Source organism: Carcharodon carcharias, chromosome 2, assembly GCF_017639515.1.
Source record: "Carcharodon carcharias isolate sCarCar2 chromosome 2, sCarCar2.pri, whole genome shotgun sequence".
Lineage (NCBI taxonomy): Eukaryota > Metazoa > Chordata > Chondrichthyes > Lamniformes > Lamnidae > Carcharodon > Carcharodon carcharias.
The window spans coordinates 206,210,718-206,235,664 of record NC_054468.1 but is presented as its reverse complement, the minus strand read 5'-3'; positions in this window follow the sequence as shown (position 1 = coordinate 206,235,664).

Here is a 24,947-nt window from a genome sequence, read left to right as displayed (position 1 = left end):
ATGCCACCGGGGAGGTGGTAGCTGCTGTTCATATGATACCCACCTGAGGCCTAGAATTGTTGCTGGACCCCAGATCACAGATGTGTGATAGCGGGAGGGGGCTTGCAGGGTGGGGGTTGTGAGGGGGGTGCGGGGTGAGGCGGGGTTGGCAGCAAGGCCACAGGGTGTCTTTCAGTGGGCCAACCCCATTCCCAATGCTGGATCATGCGCAGAGTGCCTTTGAATGAGTGACCCCCATGGGAGCCCACAAGCAACCCTGCATGGGTTTGCTTTTTGGGCCCTTTGCATGGCCAGACCCTCACTTATCACTGGTATAATGCCAACAGGAGCCGAATGAGGCCCTTAAGTGGGCATTAATTGCCTACTTAATGGCCTCACTTGGTGGTGAGGTGGGAAGACCATCCACATGCCTTTCCGCCATGGACTTAATTGGGGTGGAGGAGGGAAGACTGCTCTCCTACCTGATTAAATGCACGCTCTCACCCCGATTAAACTCGTCTGATTAAATGGGGAAGGGCATTAAATTCCACCTAAGAAATGTAACATCCTCCTCACTATCCTAACTGATCAAATTTGTGAAGATAGCAGGAATTATTAAATGGTAAAAGATTCCTATAATAACATTAACAACAAAGATACAAATGAACATGGTACCTTCAGTGTAAGAATGTTCTTTGATATATCATTGATAGGTGTATGAAAAATGACTCCTAAAGAAAGTGCGTGGTTAGGAGGGCTGAGCAAAGGCTTAGTTGAAGAGATGGCCCTTTAGAACATTTTAAAATGAGGGGTGGAAAGTAGAGAGGCACTTCAGAAATTCTAGGGAGTGGAACCCAACCAATTGAAAGTTCTGAGAAGAAATACAAAAGAGCAAACGCAGAAGTACAAATTGTTCAATTTGGTGCATAGAACTAGAGGAAATTGCAAAGCTATGTTGGGGCAATTCCACTAAATTCAATACATTAATGTGGAGCCCAATGTAGATTAGCAAGGATGGGGACAAATGGGTGGGACAGGATATATGCTGCAGAGTTTTGGGCAGGTTATCAAGGATGGGTGAAGGAGGCCAGCAAACAGAAGTTGGAGTTTTCAAGACTGATGGCTTACTAATGAAATTTGTAGGGTAGAATTTTACAACAGTGGGATTTTGCATCCCTGCTGTCATCAATGGGATTTATAATGGCTCGCCGAAACAGGGCCATAAAATTCTACCCATAGAGTTAGACCTGTCAAGAGAAACTAGGCGGGGGGAATTTTACAGCCCACCGCTAGCATTTTTGAAGGTTGGGTGAACACATAAAATAAAGTGGGTGGCCAGCCCACTGTCAACCCGCCCACCCCTGAGCTGTCCCCTATATTACAGAGGATGGATAAGCCATCAGGCAGGCTCTTGGGCCTATTGAGGCCCTTAAGTAGCCAATTAAAGGTCACTTAAGGACTTAATTCCACTTCCACTGCCATAATATGTTGGGCGTGGGAAGGCGGAAGGAAGGTGGCCAGCTAAAAGATGGGAAGGAAGTGGATATCTACACTGGGGGTCCCCTGTTCCCAGTGGGGGCATCTGCCCCAAGATATTATCCTATCTTTGTGCCTCCCCCCAGCCTCTAAAACCCCACCTCTACCTCCCTCTTCCCCAACACTCGCTAGCGCCCTGATTCCTCCCCACCCAAAATCTTGGACTTATCTTGAAGTCTAGGACCCATCTTCCTTCTTCAGAACTCCCTTGTAGTCCCAGCAGCGGCCAGTACTGTGTTCTGGCCCTGCTGGGATGCTGCCGGCCAATCAGCTTGGGGAATTCCTGTGCCTAAGGGGCAGAAGTCCCACTCTCACCTTGTTAAGGCTGCTCCCATTATTATCGCTGCGGGGCAGGCCATTTTAAAGTTAGTGAAGTGCCAACCGACTTTTCAATTGGGGAAAGTGAGGAATATGTTGCCCCCACTTGTCATGTAAAATTCATCCCTGGGATTCTTTTCAATTAGTCCAGGTAATCCAGCAAGCTAGTGGTCTAATGGGTAGGAAGTTCTGGTATGCTGTGTACTATTAGCTACTTCTATCCCTGCATACACTTGGGCCACAAAATTGAGACTGGTAGCCATTGTTTGGGTGCTACAATTGCTGCTTGGGCACCAAATTATTTTCCAAAGCATGCACACATACTTAGTGGGTGTGCCGCTAATGTCTCCTGGAAATATGCAGAAGGCTGATCGTGACATCAATCATTGATGCAATTTTGGAGCTCACCACTCCAATACCCTCTCATCACCTCACACAGCTGCACACATGTTCAGCAGCAGGAAGGATCCCCTGCCTGTTCTATTCGAAGAGATCATTAACTACCTGCAAGCTGGTTATTGATAGATTGCTCCTGGCTGTTGCTACAACTCTAGAAGTGTTTGAAGTTTTCCATAATACTTACAAGTTACAAAAGTCCACAGGTAATGGCATAGCAGGTGATGAGGGAGTTTTACTTCAAGGTTTCTGCACCAAACTGTTGCTGCCATCTTGAGAGAACAGGGTGGAGCCACTGCCATGCTTCAGCAATCCTAGTATTCTGTCGAAGGACATTTGCTGGGCTGCTGTAACAACCTGCAAGCCCCTTTGAATACAGTAATCTACAACCGTTATGGTAGCAATCTGAGCTTGCATGGCAGCAAACTGAGAGTAATCCAAACTTCCGCTGCAGCACGGATATCAGATGGCCGCTGCTTGTGCTTCTATGAAAGTTGCAAAATTGGCCAATAGATGCTGCATCATGACTGGGCCACAAATTTGTGAATGGAATTAGCCATTACTTACATGCTGGAAAGAATGGGCTCCAGATTTGGGGAAAACCCTGAGCCAAGTTGATGCTAGACTTCTCCAGGCTCCTTGACATTAGCCACAGGCTGTTCGGCTTATGTACCAAGTATTTTGTTGTGCATTCCCAGCAGGTTCTTCTGTAGGTTGCCCCACCAAAGTCCTCATCTGATTCCTGTGCAGCAGAATCCCTGTGTGACCTACCCCCCACCCCAGCAGTGAACTGTACCTACGCTATTCTTGCACCCTGCCCTGGCTGCTTTGCACTCATCCCACCATGTACAAATCCTGTCTGCAATTTATCCTCTAAGATATACTTAGTTCCAGTTTCTGAGCTGGTGGTTGCAAGTATGAAATTAAGTAAAGCATTATGATCCCCATGGGGGAACTGTAAACTAAAATAACCACATTTACCAAATGAAGAAATTACCAACAAGGTTTCATTTTTTTATAGCTTTTACTAACACAAATCAGAACCAATGCAAATTAAACATGAAGTAACAGGCAAATGATACTTAAAATAAAAAGGTAAATTTCACTTTAAATAGTCAGCTTAAAAAAGCTGCACATGCAACTGCATCACTCCTCGCAGATATGTGGAACCATGTGTAAGTTTCATAGTACTCTAACTCAGCCTCTGGTATGTAGAATCTTTCCCACCCAATCAATTTGGACCTTGAATTGTGTTCACCAGCAGCCATATTCCATCCAAGATCTCCAGAGACATTTATCACTCAAACAGCACCCTCCTGCGGAACTACATTAGCTAGGTTCAAGACAGTCTTGGTTCCCCAGAAACTCTTTATCCTTAAAATAAAGCCCGTTAAATGTTTTGGTCGGCTCTGGCCAAACCCAGTAGCAGCAGTAAAATTGTCTAACGGTCTAAACTTATCTTTAGCTTTCTATCCTGTCACACACACAGTTCCTTGTAAATGTGCCTTCTCTGTTCTCCCCTCTCCTGCAGCTTTCCTTTGTTTGCGGTTCTCCTTTGTGTCTGGCCACCTGGCTTTTGTATGTTAACTTCCTTCCTATTGTTACTGCCTGTGTCAAAGGTTGCCAGGTCATATGGACCAGTATTTCTTAATATTCAAGAAAATTACATTTGATCCCTTTACAATTGAAGCAAATGCTTAAAAGTCCTTTTCAAACATTCTTCAAACCAATTATAGATTCCACAGCCATTTTAAATTTTCCTTACTGTACTGCTTCTGGGTCAGTGGTCATCACAAAAGATGCCATGTCTTCATCATCAGTCTCTTCATGGTGTTCCTCTCATGTCTGGCCACATTGCACCTCTTGGATATCTGAAAGGAAAAAGGCACAAGGGTAAGGTTGTTGTGTAGAGTGGGCATATAAGGGGGCAAATGCCAACACCATCTGCAGCCTGTAAAATCAGAAGAGATTGTGGGATGTGAGAAGAAGGATTAGGTATGAGAATATAGTCATCTTCAATATTTTCAGCCCTGCCACTGGCCACATCCTTAACAATAGCTGTTCCAATAATGACCAGCAACACCTACTCCATGGGGATTAGGTCAAGTGACAGTGGGTGTTATGCAAACTGAGTGAAATGGCTGTCGTGATAGGCAGTGTATGTAAGCTGTGAGATGTGGGTGTGAGGCTTGCAGCAGTGCTAAGTTTGTAAAGCTGAGAGTAAGCTATGTCAGCTATGAGTCCTGATTGAGAGAGATTATTGAGACACCTTGAGCTCACTACAGCTGCCCCTTCCTCCCAAGAGATCAGCCAGGTGCCCTTGGGGACCCATAGGGATGAGGATCAGCAGATGCACATCCTGGTGCCATCCAACCAGGTGACTCCAGGAGTGTCCAGCCTATCCAAATCCCCTCTTCCTGTGATCCCAGCAGCTCCAGTTCCACAGGCCAAGCAAGATGCCACTGCCACAGAGCAGGACCCTTAAAGCAGGCCAGGGCCCTCCAGGTCTCAACCCTCCTGATGATGCCCGCCAAGGTCATCACAGATGACAGGGCACAGCAGACAGCACCAAGATGTAGCAACAAAGTCAACAAGATTTAGTTGCACAAAGTGGGCACAGGTGTTAATCACTTCTGCTTAATGTTGACCATTATAAATACACTCCAAAAAATGTCTCCTTGTCTATGGCTCTTTGTTATGTGGAGCAATGAGTCCTGATTGAGAGAGATTATTGAGACATCCTGAGCTCACCACAGCTGCCCCTTCCTCCCAAGAGATCAGCCAGGGGCCCTTGGGGACCCATAGGGATGAGGATCAGCAGATGCACATCCTGGTGCCAATGTTGGTGTCAAGCAGATGTGAAACCTTTATCCTGCACAAAACGAAGGCTACTGCCGAAGTCCAGGGCCTCTCCCTGTGCACAGTGTAACAAAATATGAACAAGGAGCAGGAGTAGGCCACTCAGCCCTTTGAGCTGCTCTGCCATTCAATAAGATCATGGCTGATCTGACTATAACCTCCTGCCTAACCCAGATATCCTTTCCTTTTTAATCAAGAATCTATCTACCTCTGTCTTGAAAACATTCAAAGATTCTGCTTCCACTGCATTTTGAGGAGGGGAGTTCCAAAGACTCACTACTCTGAGAAAAAATTTCTTCTCATCTTGGGGGCATTGAATGAAGCTTTGTGAATAGAGCTCAGGAATAAAAAAGGGGCAGCCACATTGTTAGGTGTTTATTATAGACCCCCAGATAGTCAGCGGGAAACTGAAGAGCAAATATGTGCACAATTTGCAGAGGTGTGTAAAAACAATAACAATACGGTAATTATATCAGGTGATTTCAACTTTCCCAACATTAATTTGGATAGACATAGTGTTAAGGGCTTGGATGGAATGGATTTCTTGAAATGTGTACAGGAGAACTTTTTAGGTCAATATGTAGAGGGTCCAACAAGGGACAGTACAGTGCTGGACCTAATTCTGGGGAATGAAGCCGGACAGGTGGCTGAGGTGGGGGAGCTTTTTAGTGATAGCAACCACAACATGGTACAATTTAAGCTTGTTATTGACAAAGAAATAGACAAGTTGCAAAAAAATGTTTTGGATTGGGAGAGAGCAGATTTTAGTAAAATGAGGCAGGATCTGGCCAAGGTAGACTGGGAACAGCTATTTGTGGGGAAATCTACAGAAGAGCAGTGGGGGGAGGCATTCAGAAAGGAACTGGGGAGGGTACAGGCTCAACATGTTCCCTCTAGGGTGATTGGAAGGAGTAATAAGCCCAGAGAACCATGGATGACCAGAGATATTCAGGATACGATGAGAAGGAAAAGAGAGGCTTTTAGCAGGTACAAGTGGAGCAAATCAGAGGAAGCATTAGTGGAGCACAGAAAGTGCAGGGTGAAGCTTAAGAAAGCAATTCTGAGAGCAAAGAGGGGATATGAGAAAGTTCTGGCTGGTATAAGTAGGGAAAATCCCAAGATATTCTATAAGTATATCAATGGGAAGAGGATAACCAGGGAGAGAGTAGGACCCATTAGGGACCAAGGGGGCAATCTATGGGTGGAGTCAGAGGACATTGGTAGAGTGTTGAACGAATGCTTCACATTGTCTTCACTCAAGAGAATGAGGATGAAGGTATGGAACTAGGGGAGAAAGATTGTGAGGTTCTTGAGCAAATTGATATAGGGAGTGACAAGGTATTGGAGGTGTTGGCAGGCTTAAAAGTAGATCTCTGAAGGTGGAGGGGCATGTTAGTGGGGTGGTGAAAAAGGCATAACGGATACTCGCCTTTATCAGTCGAGGCATAGATTACAAAAGTAGGAAGGTCATGTTGGAGTTGTATAGAACCTTGGTGAGGCCACAGCTGGAGTACTGTGCACAGTTCTGGTCGCCACGTTACAGGAGGGATATGATTGCACTGGAGAGGGTGCAGAGGAGATTCACCAGGATGTTGCCTGGGATGAAACACTTAAGTTATGAAGAGAAGTTGGATAGACTTGGGTTGTTTTCGTTGGAGCAGAGAAGACTGAGGGGTGACCTGATCAAGGTGTACAAGATTAAGGGGGGCATGGACAGGGTGGATAGGGAGCAGCTGTTCCCCTTAGTTGAAGGGTCAGTCATGAGGGGACACAAGTTCAAGGTGAGGGGCAGGAGGTTTAGGGGGGATGTGTGGAAAAACTTTTTTACCCAGAGGGTGGTGACGGTCTGGAATGCGTTGCCTGGGAGTGTGGTGGAGGCAGGTTGCCTCACATCCTTTAAAAAGTACCTGGATGAGCACTTGGCATGTCATAACATTGAAGGACATGATCCAAGTGCTGGTAAATGGGATTGGGTACGTAGGTCAGGTGTTTCTCACGTGTCGGTGCAGATTCGAAGGGCCGAAGGGCCTCTTCTGCACTGTGTGATTCTGTGACCTCTGTCCACAAATGGGTAGCCTCTCCACAACCACCCTGTCAAGATCCCTCAGCATCTTATAGTTTCAATCAGGTCATCTCTTAGTCCTCTAAACTCCAGCAGATGCAAGTCTAGCCTGTCTAGTCTTTCCTCATAAGACAATCCACCCATTCCTGGTGTTAGTTTAGTAAACCTCTGAACTGCTTCTAATGCATTTAAATCTTTCCTAAATAAGGACACCAGTACTGTACACAGTATTCCATATGTGGTTTCACCAGTGCCCTGTATAACTGAAGTATAACCTCCCTACTTTTGTAAGCAATTTCCCTCACAACAAATTATACTTGCTGTACCTGCATATTAGCCTTTTGTAATTCATGCACAAGGACACCAAGATCCCTTTGAATCTCAGAGCCTTACAATCTCTCACCATTTGAATAATAAGCTTCTTTTTTATTCTTCCTGCCAAAATGGTTAATTCCACATTTTCCCATATTTTACTCCATTTGCCAGACCTTTGCCCATTCACTTAACTTATCTATGTCCCTTTGTAACCTTGTAATGTCCTCTTCATAACGTACTTTCCTACCTACCTTTGTGTCATCATTGAAATAATTCTGATTATTAATGCATTAACATCCAGATAATTGCAATAATTTCCTGATTATTGAAGCAATAGGCAGCTGATTATTAATGTAATAGAATCCTGATTATTAATGCAATAGGACGCTGATTATTTGTACAGTAAGATCCTGACTGCTGATGCAATAGGCATCAGACTATTAATGTAATAATATCCTGATTATTGGGATCCTGAATTTTAAAATAATTAGACTCTGATTATTAATGTAATAGGAACCTGAGCATTGATGTAATAGGATCCTCATAATTGATGCAATAAGATTCTGATTATTAATGTAACAGTATCCTGGTTATTAATACATTATGATCCTAATCATTAATGTATTTTTAAAAATTCTTTCATGGGATGTAGGCCAGCATTTATTGCCCATCCCTAATAGCCCTTGAGAAAGTGGCGGTGAGCTGCCTTCTTGAACTGCTGCAGTCCCTATGGTCTAGGTACATCCACAATACTGACTTGTTTTTTAGCACCTTTGAGCCTTTGAACCTTTGAGCATAGTGATTGTTCGGCTTCAAAGTCACTCTCCAGATTAGTGATGCATGCACCTCCATGTGTGTTGTGTTTGCTGCAAGAATCTCATATCCAAACATCACAGGGTTCCATGATGTTCTTTGTGTGATCTCAGCACCTTAGAGGCGGGGACCCCACTCATTTCAACCCCATTCCTGACAGGTGAAGTTGTGGTGCTGAAGGGAACAGGTGATGAAGCCCGCCAAAGGATCAAGTTGTCTTAAAGTCCATGTGGCAGCTGTTTCTCAGTAGCCTCTCAATGATATGAGCCTCTTCACACTGCGTAAGTGCACTGCTTTCAGCCAGACAGGTGTCAGACGTTCCCAAATACAATGTGAAGATCTCAGGAGTGTCCTCACTGCATCTCATCATCTTCCTGGAATCTTGCGGCAATGATGGCCTCATGACTATGCCTATCTCATCTGGCCAGTGCAATGGCCTCATCACCTACATCCTCACCTTCCAGGACCTCATCATCCTCATCGCCTTTGACTTCCTTCTCATCAGAGGAGACGTGCAGCTCTTGCGTTTCCCCATCATCCGGGTACTCCCCACTTTGCATCGTCAGGTTGTGTAGCGTGCAACAAGTCGCCATGATGCGTGACCCCCTCTGGGGAGTGTACTGCAGTACTCCACCAGATCTGTCCAGGCACCGGAACCTCATTTTCAGGATGCCAATGGTGTGCTCAACTAAACTCCAGGTTACAGCATGAGATTTGTTGTACCTTCTCTCACCAGGTGTCTGAGGCTGCTGTACGGGCGTCATCAACCACATCCTTTGTGGGTAGTCCTTGTCCCTGAGTGGCCAAACCTGTATCCTGTCTGATCCCTGGAAGATGTCAGGGATCTGAGGCCTGCTGAGGATGTACGAGTCTTGGCCACCTCTGGGGTATGTTGCATCCACACCCGCATGATCCGTTTGCTACGGTCTCAGACTAGCTGACCATTGAGAGAGTTGAAACCTTTGCGATTCACATACTGGACTGCTTGTTGCTAGGGAGATTTAAGAGCCATGTGAGTGCAGTTGATGGCACCCTGCACCTTTGGGAATCTGGAAATCTGAGCAAATCCCAGCGCTCTTGCTTCTTGGCTTGCCTGATCCCTGTTGAAATTGACAAAGGTGTGTGCCTTGGCAAAAAGGGCACCCATGACCTTCTGTGTACATTTGTGGGTGGAGGCTTGCGAGGTCCCACAAAGGTTCCCAGTGGAGCCCTGGAGGGATCCACTGCCATAGAAATTGGGCGTGGCGGTAACTTCAATTGCCACTGGCGGTGGATGCCCTCTGGGTCCCGTGGCACCAAGTGCTGCAGAACATGGAATATGTGGGTGACTCGTTCCCTTGACATGCGCAGGCATCGGTGACATTGGTTCTCGCTCATCTGCAGGTAGCACATGTGCTGTGTGTACACCTTGGGTCTAGCGGTGCACCTACAAACGAAGGCTCTGTAGGGTTCATGCTCTGTGTGCAGAGGAGTCTGTGCCGCACCTTGGTCTTCACTGTTCTGCTCCTCCCTTTGGTGAGCCAGGCTTCTCTGTCACATTCTTCTCCTTCTCTCCTGCCTATAAGCAAACAGGCAGATATTGAGATCACCAGACTCCGTGTTCCTGATTGTCTCCTCACTGCAGTATCAAACAGAGAGACTCAAGGGTCAATAATTTACTCCTGTGGACCACTCTTGGTCAAGTCATCACCTGCGATTGCTCCTCAAGATCCCATAACGCATGCTGGAGAGTCCAGGTGACCACATGGCTGCTCAGTGTTTAGTGTGCCTACGATGGCTCACCATGCCCACACCTAGCACTGCCCCACACCACATGACCGAGTGGCAGTAGCTTCGGCCACTCGACTGCATCCTGAACTCTCATCTCATTCCTAACCTACACTGCAAGGCTTTGCAGTTTGCTTGTACAATAAGGGTGACTTTTCAATGTCAACTGAAATATAATGCAAGGGACTAGGAGTGTACCCCTCCATCAGTGTTTGATGGTCACCTTTCCCAACAGGATCCTCAGGCTTGCCCAGTCATGCAATGATTCTGTAGCACCATAACACGAATTCAAGTCTGAAGTGTGCACATGAGGTGTTCAATGGTAGAGGAGCAATCATTGGCACTGTGAGGAATTGGTGCTGCTTGAGTGGGCATAGTTGTTTGACTAGGCTGATCCTAAGCATGTCAATTGAGCTCAAGCTAAACGCTCTCAGCTGTGGAGGGCTCAATTTCAACATATTTTGTCATTAGCCTGGCCATTTTCTCCCCCCCACTCATGTTTAAATTTCAGTCAGTGTTGCCATAGCCCCACTGGCACTGTCGCCCTTGCCCCAAGGTTTCCTTCTTCCCCTTTCCACTTTGCACTGTCGCCCTTGCCCTGGCACCACAAGCCAGCCACGAAGACGCCATTGCGGAGACTTGCTTTTGCACCCCCCCGAATCCATGGAGCCACTGAGCTCATTGCGGGCGCTGTGCAAAGTTGTACATGCTCACTTCCAAGTTTCACTCAAAGTTGAGGTCACCAGGTTTATGCTTTTTAAAGGCAGTGGTAAATTACACCTTTGCAAAATCATGCCGACGTGGGGCAATGATTCAAATGTGTGGCCACTATAATTATATGCAAACTTATTACAACTGAGTTCCCAACGCTCAATGGCAGGAAACACAGCCCACCATTGACAGTGAGGAGGGGAGAAAAGCATCCTGGATTTATGTTGTTGGCAAACGCAACTAGGACCTTCTCGCGAGATTCTCCGATCTTGCCACCGAGCGCTGCGAATGGGGATGGAAAATCCTGGCCCTAGCATTGACCTTCACAGCCATCTACTCCCTCTGCCCTTTGACCATTTGTTTGGAGGCTCTTCTTCCTCCCTGTGGGTACAGGATGACTCTTCTCCTTTCCACCTTCTCCACCAAGATCTCCAGTGCAGTGTCAGAAACCTTCAGTGACAGATACTGGAACCTGCTGGTCTGTATGGCTGAGTAAAGTGCTAGAGGTGCTTTTATCCACCAACACTAACCAATTGGGAAACAATTCTTATTTTTAGTTTCTTTGCAGCTTCTTTTATATCGCACTTAGGCACTTTGGTTGTTCCTGACATGCAGGGGCAGCAAAGCAAGCATCAACTGTCGAATAAACATAGTTGCCCCATGGCAACTCATGTGCTGCTGGGATACACTTGATTTTTTGAGGATATAGAAGAAAATTGGCATTTGTTATATGGTTTGCCTATGTTTGATACACTTACAAGTGCTCGTCTGAGATAATGGACGGAATCTTCTTCTTGAGTTGAAGGTTCTGACCACAGGACCAGAAGTGGAGCCCCAGCCAATCATGCAGTAGGGACAGGCAGGAAGTCATGGGCCCCACCGTTACCTCACTGGGTCAAGGGTCTGGGCATCAAATTTATATAGCACACGGACAGGCATTCACTCCTCGCCATCCAGCACTATCAGTCTGGCTGTTTGTGAGGAGTTTGTAATCCCTGTTGCAACCACCACTGTGCCCCCTCTCACCCACCCACCCACCGCCCCCCACCCCCCCCCCCCCACCCCCCCCCCCCCCCCCACCCCCTGGGATCTGTCACCCTGCCCCCTGGATCCTTGGAACTGGAAGTCATCACCCTGCACCCTCCTTTAGTCACCTTTGACCTTCCCTCCATCACCCTTGACTGTCTCTCCATCACCCTTGCCCTACCTTTGGTGACCCTCAACCCACCCCACCCCATCACTCTTGACCAATTAAACTTCACCCTGGAACTTTCCCCACCACCATCAGTTAGCCCCCCAGCACACTGGAACTGCCCTGTTACCCTTGACCAGCCATCTGTCATCCTCGATCCTCACTCTATCATCCTCGACCTACCATGTTACCCTCGACTCTCAGGTCCAAACTATTGACCTTCCTTGTATAACCCTTGAACTTGCCACAATCATGCTTGATGACCATCTGTAGACATTGACTTTCCCTGTGCAATCCAGCTTCCTTCCTCTGTCCATCGTGAGCCTTATAGGGCTGCTACCTCCCTCCCTCGCTCCCTCCCTTCCTCAGTGAGCCAGGCTTTTTTCCCCTTTCAGATCCACAGCCAAATCTCAATGCAATAGTGCCACCTCTCCCCGGTTCAACAAAGCTTCATACAAGACAAGCAGCTCCTACTCAGTCCAAATCCACCAGGAAGACTTCCTCGCTGGCTGCACACCACCTTTAACCAGTCTGAATCTGGAGGCATGTGTTTCTTGTTTGCTGTGTACTTAATTACCAGCATAGAATTTAATCTGGTGAAGTTATATTTTATTGAGCATGTATGACATGCTAATGTGTTAAAAAGAGGTTCCTGCTGCTTGCCATCAAGAAGCATGAACCACCCTCAATCAGCTGCCAACTCAATAACGAACTTTCATCCCGCCACAGGGAAGCTGACATTTTGTCTCCTGCTCAACTAAGCCTCGCTTCCCATTCCCGGGAACTTCACAAGATTCCAATAGATCCTTTGCACCTGGAAAAGAGCCATGCCTGTGAAGCAGAAATAACGAAGTTGATTCTATAAATCACCAGTTGTCCTTTCCCATTTGGAATCCGTGGTTAAGGAAATGTTTCAAATTAAAAGATGGGCCTGTGTATTAGGACATCCATAAACTGCTGTATTCTATACTGCAACTATAGCCAGTATTAAGATTATTTGCAAGGAACGTTATTAGATAAGAAAAGGAATAATGTTTTATTTTGATTAAGAAATTTACACTTATTCTGCAGTTGTAATTTTTTTAGGGTGGAATGTTTTCAACTGTACTCTTAAATGGAAGAAATTAAGGGAGTCTGAAATGCTCTTGAATGTTAATAGTACTTTGTTCAAGACAGAGGCTGAGAAATATGCCAACAAGGTAGGATGTGTATTTTGTTCACTGCAATTTATTCAAACATTTCGTATTTGCAAATAAATATAAATGTACAATGCAATCAAACAGTAAAACAATTTTGTGGCATAAATTATTTACTAAATTGGCCAAATATGCCTTATCTTTTCTTCATTCAATGTAGGGTGGAGTGAAAATCACAAATGTGAAATTCCTTTACCTGACCAAAAGGGGGTGCATATCCTAATCATCATAGAAAATAAAGCCATTAAGTAATTCTGTCCTCCTGCTGGTTTCTGGAGTCAAGTTCTGACCTGGTACCAATGACTTACTTGGAACAGTACCTGGATGCACTGAGTCTTATAACCAAAAGAGTTTGTGCTGAATTACTCTGGGCTCACCTGGGGTGACAGTAGAACTGGATATGTTGCACTTAGGTTAGGAGAAGAGAAAAATTAGGCAGGGTTCTCAGTTCTGATCACTATATAATGCCATGTGGGCAGGTGATGGCATAGTGGTATTTTCACTGGACTAGTATTCCAGAGTCCCAGGGTATTGCTCTGGGGGTGGGGTTCAAATCCCACCATGGCAGATGGTGAAATTTGAATTCAACAAAAAAATATGGAATTAAACCATTGCCAATTGTTGTAAAAACTCATCTCGTTCACTAATGTCCTTTAGGGAATGAATCTGCTGTCCTTACCTGGTCTAGCCTACATGTGACTCCAGACCCACAGCAATGTGGTTGACTCTTAAATGCCTCCTGAACAAGGCCAATTAGGAATGGGCAATAAAAGTCTAGTCAGAGAGGCCCACATCCCATAAACGAATAATAAAAAAACTGTGCTGGATAGTTTGTACTTGTAGATATTAGGTGAGGAAAATGGAGATTGGTGGTGGGATTGGCGGAGATTTTATTTGTGCACTATGTGTTGAAAAATTGTAAATGTTTCTAGAGAACGAGTTTATGACTTCACCACACCTATTATACTGAGGAAATACTTACCTATTATCAGGTTAAGTTGTGATTCTGCTTATAGTCAACGATTGCACATGATGAATGGTGGGGTACCAGAGGGCTGCTGGAATCTGTGGAATCATGAGTCAGTAACATCATGCACATATATTATCTTTAATGTACATAACATCTCAAAAAGTTGCTCTACAAACCTGTAAGGAAACACAGATTCCAAGCTAAGGAAACAAAGATGTGGGGAGGGGGGACCATAAGCTAAGAGGTAGGTTTAAGGAAGTTCTTAAATAGGGAGAAGGAAGTGGAAAGGGAAAGGAGTTTAGCGGTAGAATTCCGGAGAGGCGGCTGAAAGTGCTGATGCAACGTAAGATCAAGTTGATGGCAGCGGAGGTGTGGTGCACTTTAGAACAAATAGGGATGTGGGCCATAAATGAGCATGTGAAAGATGGCCCTATGTCTTGTGGATGATATGCCAAGCATCAACATTTGGTGAGTAAGAGGAGAGACCCAAGAATAGATCTTAAGGAAAGCCATTTGTGTTAATGAGGGTTGGGAAGAGAAGCCATTACTAGAAATGCTCTGGCTATGTTTGTATAAAAAAGCATGGAACCATATAGGGCAGTCCACTGGTGCTAAACACTGGAGAAGAGGTGGATGATGTGGTCACCCATGTAGAAGGCTGTAGAGAGACCTGAGAGTTTCCTCCCCGTCCTGACCCCATCCCCCACTGTAACAGTGAGAGACTCTAGACATACCTCCATTCGCCCTTTCCCCCACTCAGAATACAGGAAGACCTTGTAGTAAGATAGTAGTAAGCAGTCAAGGATGAGCAGGAATCATACACCATGGTCATAAACACATGAGACAGAATTTAATGTTTGTGATGGAGAAACGGGAGAACTTCCATCGAGGAAGGCCCATTGGAATTAAATGCTTGTCAGGAAGTGGCCAATGGAGGGTCTTCCCTGGGATTAAGGACCTCTGGGGCAGAAACCCCACCCCTCCAAGAGCTACCAACCAGTCAGAATCCGGCAGCGCTCCATAGCTGTCAGCATCACTTGAACAAGGGACCCCCATACTCCACATCTGGAAGCCCACAAGGAAACCCATTTCAGGCTCCCCACATGATGACTCCTCTACCTGCCTCTGGATGAATACCAGCTATGGCAGGATGAGGCCCTTAAGTGGGCATTATTTGTCCACGTAAGGGCCTCAATTAGTGTCTGGGTGGGAAGGCCATCCACGAGCCTTCCCGCCTTTGACTTAATTGGGTGGAGGTGGGAAGGCAGCGGGGTCACACCCTCCTGCCCAATTAAATGACCCCTGCCTCCAAACACACCACCAGGAGGGGCATTGAATTCTGCCCATGGAGTGTGATTTGTGATTTAGTTAATGCAGTGTTAGTAGCTTTAGGAAAAGTGGGCTTAATATACCAAAATTAAATCCTTGTTCTATTTACCATTGGCTGTGTGCTGTTTTCATTACAATAGATGTTTTTTTTAAAAAAGAAACTATTGATTACATGAGAAACTAGTCATTGTTTAAACTTCATTATAATTTTTCATTCATATTTACAGCTGAATGACATTTTGACCCTGGGATTTGAGAATAAATTCTACAATCTTAGTTTGAAGTCATTCCCAGGTGGAGGTCCTGTGGCTGAATACCGAGTGAATGTTTCCAGTGATACACCTCATTGGTTTATTCAGGACTTCTTGATTCAAGTTGCTGAACACTATGGAGCTGATCCATCAGTTTCAGTAGAAGGTACATTTTTACTTGTTTGTCAAAGCAAAATATCTTTGTTCTTTTTAAATGACTTAAATGAATCCAAAATGGTGGTCAGGACCCTGATCTGGAAGTCCCACCCCCATTTCCGACAGATCCAATTTTTGCCAGTGTGGGTAAGGAACGGGGGTGGGACATGACTCCCACATACGGGAATCTCAAACTCAGCAGGGCCTGTTGAACTTAGTGCTGAGTTTAAACAGATCATACCTTTGCTGGAGCAATGGACTTATCACACAGTGTGGGAGTTAGAAATCTTTAGAGAAGTCATAAATGCTCTCAAATGGTGGATAAAGTCTGTAGAACTGTCAGCTGTTAAGTTTTTTAATAGTCAGCCCTTTTAAAGTTAAAATAAGCTGCCTGCCTGTGGCCTGTGAGAGATGTTATATCTGTTTTAATAGCTGTTTGTTACATAACCCTAAGGGTAATCTTTATACCATTATTGATGCTTGGCCGCTCCCTATAACCTTTTATTGTCACAGTTGGATGGTTGTAAATTCACAGTTTTATTGACAACTCAAAGAGGTTATTAAAGGATTAGCTGTCTTTGATGTGGGTTATGAATACAAATTTTTGTTGTTATAAGGGATTAAGAATTTTAGGGGATTTAAATGTATTTATGAATAGGAGATTTTTTTACATAGTGATGTCTGTAATATATATTTAGAACTTTATTTTATTTAATCCTGGGGTGTGCTCAGGATGAATACTGGGCAAGTTGGGCAAAGAGTGGCAGGAGGGGTGCAAGGGCAAAGAGTGGTGGATGGGATGGCATGACTTGGCACTAAGTTGGCATAGGGGCTATAAGGGCCATAGGGATGGATAGGGACCAAGTTGACACTAAGTTGCCACTAAGTTGCAGTAGGGGCTATAAGGGACCATTGGGGTGGGCAGGAGTGCACAGGTTGGCATGAGTTGACAAGGGCATAGGGAGTGGGTGGGGGTGGATAAGAGAGGGCCCAATGTCATGCATTGTCATGCTTCAGTTGTATAGAACTTTAGTTAGACCGCACCTGGAGTATTGTGTACAATTTTGGTCCCCTTACCTAATGAAGGATATACTTGTCATAGAGGGAGTGCAGCAGAAGTTCACCAAACTAATTCCATTAATTAATGGCAAGACTGCCCTGTGAGTAGAGATTGAGGAGACTGGGCCTGTATTCGCTAGAGTTTAGACGAATGAGAGGTGATCTCATTGAAATTTACAAAATTCTTAAGGGGCTAAACAGGGTAGATGCAGAAAGGATGTTTTCCCTGGGTGGGGGATCTAGAATCAGGGAACACGGTCTCAAAATAAGAGGCAAGCCATTTAGGACTGAGATGAGGAGGAATTTCTTCACTCAGAGTGTAATGAATCTTTGGAATTCTCTACCCCAAAGGGCTGTGGAGGATCAGTCATTGAGCATGTTCAAAACTGAGGTCAATAGATTTCTAGATAGTAATAACATGAAGAGATATGGGAACAGCATAGGAAAGTTGCATTGAGATAGATGATCCGCCATGATCTAGTTGAATGGCAGAGCAGGCTCAAGGGTCTGAATGGCCTACTCCCCCTCCTTTGTTCCTCTGTTCTAATGTTTAAGAAAACAACTGGGACGAAGTCCTAGAAAAACAAGGTGGGCCTTTTAAACTATCCACCTTGATGCCCAGCTGCCCCTGTGACAGTCTGTGATCTGCATCCAGGGGCTAGATCCCCCCATTTAGGAATCATTTTCTCAAGGCGGTTGTGGTGAGTTGGGAAATTTCCTGACACACACTATCCAACTCGGGTGTGAAAAGTGCAGGCCTTCCTTTCAGATAAAGGAACTTGGAGTAAGTTGACTTTTCTTTCTCCATATTTAATCAAAGAATCAAGTTAAGCCAAACCAGGGTCAGGTTATAGAAACATTTCCATATTTTTCATCAAATTTTCCAGGTCAGGCAATGCAACGGTTGGATGTTCCACCTGTTTGTTCCTCCAGATTTCTCTTCTAGCTCTGGTTAGCAACTTAGGAAGAACTTGTATTTTCACAGCTGATTTCACAGCCTCAGACATTCCAAAGCTAACTAGGTAGGGCCCATGAACCCCCTCCATTTCACTCCTCATAGTAATCAAGCATCAGAGTGTCCAGTACATTGGGCAGGCAAACACCCAATAAGTGCCTGTATTGGCATGGGCATTCTCCAGCCCCATGAATGTGAGGTATTTTCCCACTGACTCCTCAAATTCAGGTGGACAACTGGTTTAATTAACATGGCTACGCATAGCATTAAAATTATTCCAATTTTCTTATGTTTTCCAGACTTAAATGAATGTATCAGTGGAGAAACAAACTGTCATGGAACTGCCCTGTGTGAGAACACTTATGGTGGATTCAAGTGCATTTGTAATGGAAATGCTGAAATGGAATCCCAATCATGCTACAGTAGGAAATTAATTTATTCAAATACAAGTAATACAATGTTTTTTATTTGTTCATGGGATTTGGGCATTGCTGGCAAGGCCAGCATTTATTGCCCATCCCTAATTGCCCTCAATAAGGTGGTGATCAGCCAGGGTTCTTGAATCATTGCAGTTCATGTGTTCAAGAGAGAGCTTAACATTAGATTATTAGTTAGGAATGAACTACTGTGTACTTTGGGTGGGCTGAGCAATAAGTGTCAGCTTGCAAGTATTGGATTTATTGGATTTATCTTTCCATTTCAGTTCCTCGGTGTTCTCTTATGGCCCATCTGATCCATTGGGAACTGCTACAGCTGCTCCTTACCTCACAGATTACAAACACTTCAGCCCCGATGTTTATGGGGAGGTGGGGAGGGTATGGGCGAGGCTGAAAATGGCTGAAGAGCCCAGCAAGACCTGGGAAATGGCAGTCCTGCTGATCTTAATAGCAGGACCTTGTTAATATTTTGTACGCTTGTTTCACATCCACCTGCTGGCCAAATGGACAACCTGGTGTATGGATGGGAGGGAACACCAATGACAGGAGGCCACATCTGGAGACCTCTGGGGACAATCCCTGATCAGCGGAAGAAGGAAAATTCTTGCAATCAGGAGTGGGGAGAGTCTGACAGTTGGGAGGGCAGGTGAATGATTGGCAGTTGTTGCTGGGGGAGATTGACAGTCGGGCTGGGGCAGCTGAATGTCCTCTTTGATGGGCCTTGGGGAAGCACTCCTGAATCTCTTGGCCCACCAGGAGTTCTGAAAGAGACATTTATCTTCAGGAGCTGATAGCTCCTGCCTCTATTTCTTGGCCAAGTTTCCAGATGCCTGTGAAACCCACACAGCATAGTAAAATCAAATCGAGCTCCTAATTGTACAGTGGCAGTCTGATTTAAATGTGATAATTACCATCCCGCCTCTTTACTGCAGGACACTCAGATGCCCTAATAACTGGCTCTGTAAAAGCAAAGGTAGCAGCTGTGTGCATAGCAGGCTGGGTTCACATTATGTGTAAAACAAAAACAAAATTACCTGGAAAAACTCAGCAGGTCTGGCAGCATCAGCGGAGAAGAAAAGAGTTGACGTTTTGAGTCCTCATGACCCTCAGAAATGTCGAAGGGTCATGAGGACCCGAAACGTCAACTCTTTTCTTCTCAGCCGATGCTGCCAGACCTGCTGAGTTTTTCCAGGTAATTCTGTTTTTGTTTTGGATTTCAAGCATCCGCAGTTTTTTTGTTTTTATCACATTATGTGTATTTCAGTTTTGACCCTCTTGCACCCATCATAGAGGGCTAACATCCAAGATCTTGCTTCTAGGCAAAATTAATCATTTTTTGAGTTATTTTCCTTTGTTTAAGATAAAAGGCCTGAAAATACACTGAACATCATTGCTAGCAAAACAGAGTAGGGACAAAATGTAAACAGATTCCACCCCAATTTCCAAACTCATTGGCTTTCACCTACCTCAAAGCACCTCCACTGCAGCATTAATCCTAGGGACTAAAGTTATAATTTTGGGCATGTGCAGAGTTAATTTAGGTAAGTTTGAAAAGGGTGTATTCAATATGCAAGAGTAACTTAAGATGTTTGTCCAGTGTTACATACAGCACATTGGTGTAGTTACAACATGAAACCAGGTGACATTCTATTGCCTGTCCACTTCTGCTGAAAAACACAAATTCGTATGTTCATCTTAAATTCACCTGTCTTCCTTAGCCCATCTCCTCCATTTGAATATAATTACTCTTCTTTACAAAGATCATCTACATGTTGCCTGTTGTCATCATCAGCAAAGCTTATAATGTGATAATAATATGCAGATTAGTCTTCTAATTATTGGGATATATAGCACAAATCTTCATGCTAATATTTTTTGGATTGTTCTCAGGTGTAAAACGCTGGTTCTCTTTAAGAAGGTAGTGCAGTTTGTGAGGCAACACAGTTTGTGAGGCTTGCTAGGCTACTTCAAAGGGCAGTTAAGTGTCAGACATGTTGGTTTGGGACTGGAGTGACTTATAGGCAAGGCTGGCTGCTTTTTTTGCCTAAAGTTTATTAAGGAGCCTGTTGGGTTTTTGCAACAATTGACCAACTTTATAGTCACTTTTACTGGTACCAGCATTTTAAATCTGGGGCTGAATTCTCCAGTCGGCGAATGGGGGCGGGGCCCGCTCGCCAGCACGTAAAATATCATCAGATGGATGTCCCAACGTCACCGCGCGTCATTTAGATTTCCAGTTCGACAGGCGTGCAGCTGAGTCAGCTGCACACCTGCCGAACTATCAGAGGCTTATTAAGTCCTGTTAAAAACTAATTTAAGCAATTAAATGAGCTGCCCATCCAACCCTTAAGGTTGGTGGGCAGGCGAAGAGCCCAGACAGCCTTCGCATTCTTCATGGAACCTCATCCGTGGGCGGAATGAGGTTTCATGAAGTGTTTAAAAATTAAGTAAAAATTTTTAAAATAATTCTTTGACATGTCCCAGAGACATGTTTTGAAAGTTTTTAATTACTTTATTTCAGCTCTTAAATATCAAACTGATGGTGCCTCAGGGAGATTTCTGCGCTCTTTGGTGCACATGCGTGAAAGAGTACAGGCCCCGACTCGAGGAATTCCCCCCCCCCCCCTCCCCACCACCCACAGAGGGAGCGCTCAGCGCTTCTGGGCGAGCGTCACGCTGGGTGAACCTTAATTGGCCCACCTTCGCACAACTCCCCCCCCCAACGGAAATGTTTGGAATGCCATGGTGGAATTATGAACTCCTCTTCTCTGGATTATTACTTTGGTAACATAACCATTACATTACCAAGTTATATAATAGATTTTAACATATGGAAAGCAGATTGGTCAGGTTGAGTGAGTACTGGAGGAAAATAAGTGATGTATGAATGATTTATGTTAGTTCTTTTTTACGTTCTAATTATGAACCTAGGGCCAGGATTTTATGGCCCCTCCCTTCTGGCAGGGCATTATGGTCCCACTGAACTGAATGGAAATTTAAATGGCTTGCTGCATCTGCCCATGGGGGTGGGGGGGAGGGGGAGGTGGTGGGATGGGGTGGGGTCACATGCCCTGGTGGTGCCGTAAAATCTTGGCCTAGAAGTTTTATCATTGAAAGCAATGTCAGTTGATAAGATATTTCTGTTTGTATAATTCTCACCTCTGTATGTTTATGCTGACTCTAAAACAGACAATGCTGGCAACCAAAACAGAATGCTGATAGGCCTGGTGTTGGGAATAGGAATCCCACTACTGCTGCTTCTGATTGCATTACCAATTTTCTACTATTGCATTAGAAGGAAAGTGAAGGCAGAGTAAGTATGGTCAGCCTTAAACACAAAGTATTTGTAGTAGTAATGACACTGAAACTGTCAGCATTTTCCATTGGTACTCCTCTGCAACTGACAGCAGCTTCTGTAGTCCATACTTGCACAGTTAAAGGCAGAAATCCAGACATTGCAGTCAGTGATTTTACACTTCTCCTGAGGGTGCACTTTGGATGTTCCCCCAGAATTCAATAAATTATAAGTCATTGAACTGACAAGAATGCTTTTAGTCACATTGTAAAAACTCTTGATAAAGTTACACCCTGTTAAATGAGATGTAATAGGGTTTTTAACAGGGTAATACGTTTATAATTACTGATAAACAGCCTCACTGGCCCTAAATGGGTAATTTTATATTTGTGGAATGTCAAATTTCTTGATTATGGAAAGAAATACCACAGATTTTTAAAATAATAAAATAAAATTAATATTTCCACATAAGTTCCATATTTGGGTCCCAATCATTTATTTTGCTACACATAAAATTTAAAATTAAAAGTGATTGTCACTTTCTGGTTTGCTGTCTGAGAATACTTACCCTGCTTCATGATGTTGCTGCTGCTGGAAAACTGGAGATCCCCTTGACCTGGCACCAGATTCAAATGGAAAAGGAAAATCCATGCCGCCAAGGTGGCTAGACTTTTGTAGGCAGCATTCTTTGAAGTCAGCCGTAAGCACCATTGCTTCAGCATTGACTGCGAAGACCAGTCCGATGTGCTTAAGATAATTGTTTAATCAGTTGTCAGCCATAGGGGCAAAAACATTTGCTGCTAAATATAAAATGTAGGGAGATTCCAGCTCTGATCTCTGGCCTGTGCTGAGTTAACTGAGTTAACTTTTCATCAGTAATGTAGACACTAACATTTACTTCTGTGCCATTGGACTAGGGGAGGGGAGAAAAACACATTGGGCTGAATTTTGCGTTTGACAGATGGGTGGGCCCGACCAAATTGGCACCAGATGGGCAGCCGATCCCCGCCACCAAAATGGGCCGCGCCGCCATTTTACGTGGGCGGGCCAGTTGACGATGAAGACCTTGACGCAGTGGATGAGGCTGCACATGATGAATTCAGCAGTGGCTCAGAGGATGAGGAAGCACAGGGCAATGATGAGGGGCAGCACACCGACCCGCTACTACACCAAGGAGGCAGGGACACCCGGGACACTTTAATCCAACGAACCTTCAGCTAGCTCCACACACATTAAAACAAAACTTAAAATCCTGAAACTACCGCAGTTAGGATGAAGGCAATTATTAATTATTAAACAATAGCAATTGGGAATGCCACAATGGTGAAACAACAATTAAGAACAGAAAATGCTGGAAAATCTCAGCAGGTCTGACAGCATCTATGGAGAGAGAAACAGAATTAACGTTTCAAGTCTGTATGACACTTCTTCAGAGCTCCCTCCACACATGCTGTCAGATCTGCTGAGTTTTTATTTCAGATTTCCAGCATCCACAGTATTTTGCTTTTATCTTAGTGTGAAACAACAAAATTTGAAAATAGATAAATTTAAAGATACGGTATATGTCAGGTGGTGTTTGTTCAACAATACACAATTCTCAAACACATCCAACAATGCACAATTCTCAAATGACAAAACTTGGATTTAATGCTCGACACATCCAGAAAGATACCTAAGTGTTGTGCAGTAAGAACGAAAGGCATATGCTGAATTTTGCTATATGGGAAAACAGGAAAAAATTAGCTAGGATGGGGCACTAAATACACAGCCAAAGAGGAGAGTTTTGAGGATGTTTTTGAAAACAGGGAAGGAGATCACAAGGCAGAGGAAACTAGGCAGAGCTTAGGGGATGGGGACATAATGGCTGAACAAATTGTCACTAGGTTGTCCACCTCTTCCTGCACTGACAAAGGATCAGGGTTAGCTTGTAGTGCAAAAGGAAAGCAGAGATAGATAATTGGCTACTGAAGCAGCTGCAGTTTGGCCCCCTGTGTATGTAGGCAAGATAGAAAGGAAAAAGTAGGTACAGTGTGAAGAAACCCCAAGCAAAATAAGCAACATCTCCATCATTGCCACTTGCTATATTCACAACTCACCTACTGCCTGCAAAGTCTAATATGTCCTCTTCAAGTGGAGAGAGTGTGTATGGCCAATTCCAGAATTGTCATGCTGCTTCATATTTTGTGCAACCTCTTGCAAGAAACAGCATAGTGAGGTGTGTCAGGAATGACAGCAATATGTCTGTCATATGGTGTGCAACATATGAGGTATGAGCAAGTGAGAGTTGCAATAGTAGTGATACTTTATTCAGCTCTTGATATCAAACATGCAATTTGGGAATGTGGTAATAGCGTTTAGGTAAGTGGGGAGAGGTGGAAGGTAGGCTGGGTGCTGTGTGAATGTGGAAGTTGAACCTGAATTTCTAGAGAATGTTACTAAAGAGCAGTATGCGAACAGTGATGAGGAAAGGAGGAGAAACCATCATCAACAACCTAGTGCCTGTGTTAAGTCAAGTAAGCGCAGAACCATGATAGAGTAGTATCTCAGAGATGGGCTAAAGAGAAGACATTGGAGGAAGATGAAGTAGTCCCTTTTGTTAAATACCCCTTCAAAAATATGCAAATCTAAAGATATTCGATATGACACAATTATTCAATATTGTAGAATTCTGAAGCTTTGTCAAAGCCATTCAATTATAATTATGTAACTTTCAAGAACATACAATTCTCACACACCAAAATCACACCATTGTCAAGCATATTCAAACTCAAATCTCAGACTAAACCTATAATAATTCATATTTCTCAAACACAGGCAATAATGCTAAGTTTTCAAACTTATTGAGTAAAAAAAAAATTCTCGAACATATTCAGCGATGTGCAATTCTCAGTCATAAACCAGCAATAACAAGGACTTGTCAAATAGCTTTCAATTCTCCAAATTGTTCAATTCAGTCCCAAAACATATTTTATAATGCACAATTCTCAAATAAATATGTTTAATAATATGTAATTATTGAGTATGTTGCAGCTCTCAAATATATTTAATAACATGTAATACTCTAATACATTTCATATCATCTGTTAATTTATTAAATTATAACAATACACTGTTTTCCTATTGTATTTACAGCATTGCTTCAACATCAAATGGATATGTGCTTCAAGGGAAAACCTTTAGGCCTGTTGAAACTCTTGTCTACAACGTACATCATCTACCTTTACAGATATAAAATGCAACATACAAATGCATCCAAAAACATTTGAATAATACAATTAATGAGAAGAACAAATAACTGAAGAAATATAATAATTTAAGGAGCATTTAAATTGATATTATATGTAACTCAAT